This window comes from Arachis ipaensis, chromosome B01, assembly GCF_000816755.2.
Source record: "Arachis ipaensis cultivar K30076 chromosome B01, Araip1.1, whole genome shotgun sequence".
Lineage (NCBI taxonomy): Eukaryota > Viridiplantae > Streptophyta > Magnoliopsida > Fabales > Fabaceae > Arachis > Arachis ipaensis.
This window is the reverse complement of record NC_029785.2, coordinates 124,718,527-124,722,884: the sequence shown is the minus strand read 5'-3', so window position 1 is coordinate 124,722,884 and position 4,358 is coordinate 124,718,527. Positions and strand designations below refer to the sequence as shown.

The window sequence follows — 4,358 nt, the reverse complement described above, 5'->3', positions numbered from 1 at the left end:
CAAATATTGCAAAGTATAAGGAAAGAAAATTAAAAAGTTTAGAATTCTACTTGAATTGAAATTTGTCACGTAAAAAAGTATTCAAAAATATATAAGTAAAGAAAACAAAATTACATCTATATATTTTTATATATACATGACTAGACGAAACAAAAAGGTTGGAATTGAAGTTTCCCTTTCTAAAGACATGATATGGTAATAATCAAGAAATTCAAAACCTGCGGTTAGCAGGAAGATCTTTTGATCGGCCATAACCAAGAAAGAAATTAAAAAGTAAGTGGAGAATGTAAGGCTGCTAGTTCTAGTTAAGTTGATTGAGTATATATATTTAACACATTAAAGTTAGTATTATTCCATCAAAAGTTGACAAGTTTCTTTCACGCATTTGAAATTCTAAAATGATCCATATCCATCAATCCATCCAGCCATCCATCTCATGACTTGATAATATATAATCCTATGTCCTGACTCCTGATCTTGCTTAATATAAAATAAATTAAAGCGTATTTCCGTATAAACTTTTTGAATCCCATTTTGTGCAAGCAGCAATTCATTCGCTAACTAATAAATTGTTATTACTTATAACAAGTCAGTTAAAAGTTAAAACACCAGAACAAACTAAATTAGCTATTTATTCATCAATTAAATTTCTGCACTGAACATTAAACAAATATGTGTATGTATGTTGATGATGGGGAGCAATGATTCCGTAGGTAGGACCATATGAAGTTATGATATATTCCTTTGCTACAGCTACAGGATAGGTAGCTAGGTGGTTAATGTAACTTGAGGTTTCATTCCAATAAGTTAGCATATATATTGAGTGAGGCGGGATTGGTGAGATAGATGCGTTAGCTTCCCTTCTGAATGACGCCATTGAAACAAGATCATATGGGACCCATTCCCATCACACTTCACACGATTGAATTGAATCAACAACCACCTAATACCAAAATTTATTTTCTATTTATTAGGCATGAAGGAGTAAGCAAAATGATGGACACGTTGGAGAAAGAGGTTGTCTGTGTGTGGCCTCCAAAACAACCAACAGAGACAAGTCATACTGATCCCATCAAACGGCTGAGAGAGTGACACGTGGCCGACATGCACACAGCGGAGGAAGAAGGAAGAGGAATATCCTTAGTCCTTAGTCATGGTAGTGGGGGGAACCATCATTAGGGATGCACATTTCACACACACACTTTTCCCCACCCACTTGCATGCTTTTTGTGTGTTCAATCATACACCACCAATTTTCAACCTCTTCCTCTTTGCTAAGTGACTCACCCTCAATTCTCAATGAGGCTTGCACTCTATTCATCAATGTGTGTATGTGTGTTTCTTTGTTTTCCATTCTACTTAGTTAGTACTGCTACTATTCATGAATTTGAAAGATCGCACATATGGTGTTTGATAAATTGCGTTGCTGTGTTGACTAATCCCAACAAAGTAACAAACCACTCATTCTCTCTCTTGAATGTGCCCTTACACTAATCTTTGCTTAGGAGACAGACATTGTGTTACTCTTCTCTCTTTCTTCTGTTACTGTCTCCCTCACCCTGACCCTGACCCGTACCCTTAACCTTAACCTGTTGCCTCTATCTATAACCGAACCACCTCCTAAGTTACTGCAGCTCTCTCTCTATCTGAGGATTACTTGCATAAAACAGCTAAACCTCTCTTTCATCAACTTCACATGTTCCATGCACGTTGCTGCTGCCTACCTACTTCTCAGAATAATACTGGGCCTCTTTCATATACTATTTTCTTCAATTTATTTTACACTGCTATTCAAAGCTACTTGCACATTTTTAATTATTGAAGACCGGTTTTTCTGCTCTCTACAAAGGCTCAACCAATAAAGCATCAGTAGTATTACGTTGACAGGTATTTATTTATGTTCTCTTGTATTATTGATTCACTCTTTTTCTCTGAGGTTTAATTTGATGAAGGCTTTACTACTGATAGTATAGAGTGTAGTATTTTAATTAAAGCACTCAGTTTTAGGTTTTGACTTTCAACTCCTAATCCAGTTAAGAGCTTAAAAAAGTTGCTTCTTTTTCATTCTCTTACAAAGATGAAGTGCACTTTTGGCAGAAGATAATAAAAACTTGTGGAAAGGGAACACGTACACTCTGGGTTCTGCTTAAACAAAGTTCCAAAGGAATAGGGACAAAAAGAAAATGATAAAAACCTTGTGGTGCTGTGGTGAGGAGGGTAACTGCTGGAGAACCTTATCAATTAGAGAGGACAAAATCCACATATAATTGGATATAAATACCTTAATGCAATCCAAGAATCAAATATACATGTCATGTTGCAATTTAGCACAGACCAAAGAGTAGCAAGCTGACATTAATCATAATACTTGTGTCAATTTTCATGATGTTCATAGCATTGGAATATTTCTGTATTGCCTCTAACAAAAAGGTGACATGGTGAAGCTTTGGGTGCAATCTTATTTGGAAGGAAAAAATATGAGACAGTTTTTCATCTGCTAGTTGAAAGCAATAAGTGTGCTGTGCCACAAAAACTTGATTTTTCTTTACCATCATCATTTGCCTGTGAAAAGCACACGCAACCAAAAACTGCATGTTAGATTTCAACTCATGAACAGTGGGAAGGGCCTAGTTAGCATTATTATCATATATTCCTCAATCTCAAGAACAATGGTTGATTCTTCTTCTGTACTTTATTTTCTCTATAATATGTATATTTTATTATTTAATTTAAAAGATTACCAAATCCCAGATAAAACGTGGATGGCAAGATGCTTTTGTGAAGTAATGCTGAGCTATTTCAGTAATTATTGAATATAATTGAGAGGAAAAAGGAGAAACAAAGGGAGAAAAGTGAAAAAGTTGGCCACCATCTTTCTTGATTTCTTATTATAATGTATAATTAATGGGGGGTGAGATAATTGAGAAGAGCATAGGCGTGGACCACTGCGGGCCTATTGTGAGTTTCAACTGAAAAAAGGTCTTTAAATTAGTTTATATGTCAAAGTTCTTTACAGACACAATGAAAGTGACTTCACAATGTAACCTCTGAAGAAAATGATCAAAACATTTGCCTTGTGAATCACTTTCTCAGGGATTTCCCATATCATTTTCTGAGCAAAGGCGTGTATTTTTGTGTATATGGAATAAGAAGTATCTTCTGAAGAGATTGCTTTGTGTATTAGTACACTACATATCTGCTTTGGATTTATATAACTTGTGAGCCACTATAAAAGCACTACTGATTTATGCTGGCTGACCTAATAGTTAAAATCCAACTTGCACACAACATAAACATTCTTTACTTTACCACCTATCATCTAGAGACCCATCAGTCAAGGTAAAATGTATGCACTACGCATTTTCTGCCATGGTGTTGGTGCTTTCTTCTTTTGCTATTATCATGAATTTGAGTGGGGTTAGATGAGTAATCAATACCCATAATATTCAACTAGCAAAATTAATGCTATTAGCTGCATTTATAGTTTTTTATTATTTTTTTGTCAAAAAAAGCTTTGATGAAATTGGTTGTCGATCATGCACCAAAAGAAATATATAGTACCAAAAATAGATTAACTTATTTTATAGGGTCAACGTTTTAACTAAATTAATATTTAGCACTTTTCCATCATCCGCTCTCATTTTCTTTTCTAATTCCTCTTTTCAAATTTTAGGATAAAACAATAATAATTTATGAGCAGCATAAGTTTGTCTGCCAACCATGGTGGAACTCTCACGTTGTTGAGTTTGTTGGTACATATGTCAGGCATGGGCACACAGGAGACAGAAAACCTTTAATCAACTTCACCTGCAACTACTCAAAAAACCTTTTGAAGTGCATGTCTTCAGCAAAATACAGAAGTTATTGTTTATCTATCCCCATCTTCTGTGAACTGAAGGACTTTCATTTCATGCTTCTACACAAATCAATCAATCAGGTTGGCAGTGACAGAGTCCTTGCCAAATAAATAGAAAACTTGAGGTGAAGTCTTTGTTGCAGGTTTCTCCATTTTTTTTAAATACTTTATCTGGTGAATTTTTTCTTAAACACAACCGACAGAATGATGGGAGCATGATATCATGTCACGCTCTCCTCTACTTTCAGCCATTGTGATTTCTGATTTCCTTCTCCTTGTCTTCCACATCCACTCCTTTGCTTCAAAATATATGATGAAATTTAATAAGTTGGTGCTACCATGTTATTCTGCTCGTTTCATGATCATGAATCATCATGTATTATTCATCCTCGCATGTTCATCAACCAATTTGCTTCCCTTTTAAGAGGGTTACATTAAAGCACTCTCTCTCTCTCTCTCTCTCTCTCACACACACACACACACACACACACACGCCCCCACC

General features: G+C 35.3%; 1 protein-coding gene across 4 annotated transcripts in view; it reads left to right on the top strand.

Annotated features, from left to right (window-relative positions):
* LOC107637039 (BTB/POZ domain-containing protein At5g47800) overlaps nt 1,197-4,358 on the top strand; it is a 7,176-nt gene continuing 4,014 nt past the window's right edge. The window contains exons 1-2 of one of the 4 annotated variants that reach the window (XM_016340495.2): nt 1,197-1,887; nt 3,766-3,981. The gene's annotated coding sequence lies outside the window, so the exon portion shown is untranslated. Of the gene's footprint in view, nt 1,888-2,786; nt 3,340-3,673; nt 3,982-4,358 lie in introns of those variants that run through there. The other 3 variants (XM_016340506.2, XM_021103543.1, XM_021103542.1) reach the window with 3 other exon arrangements.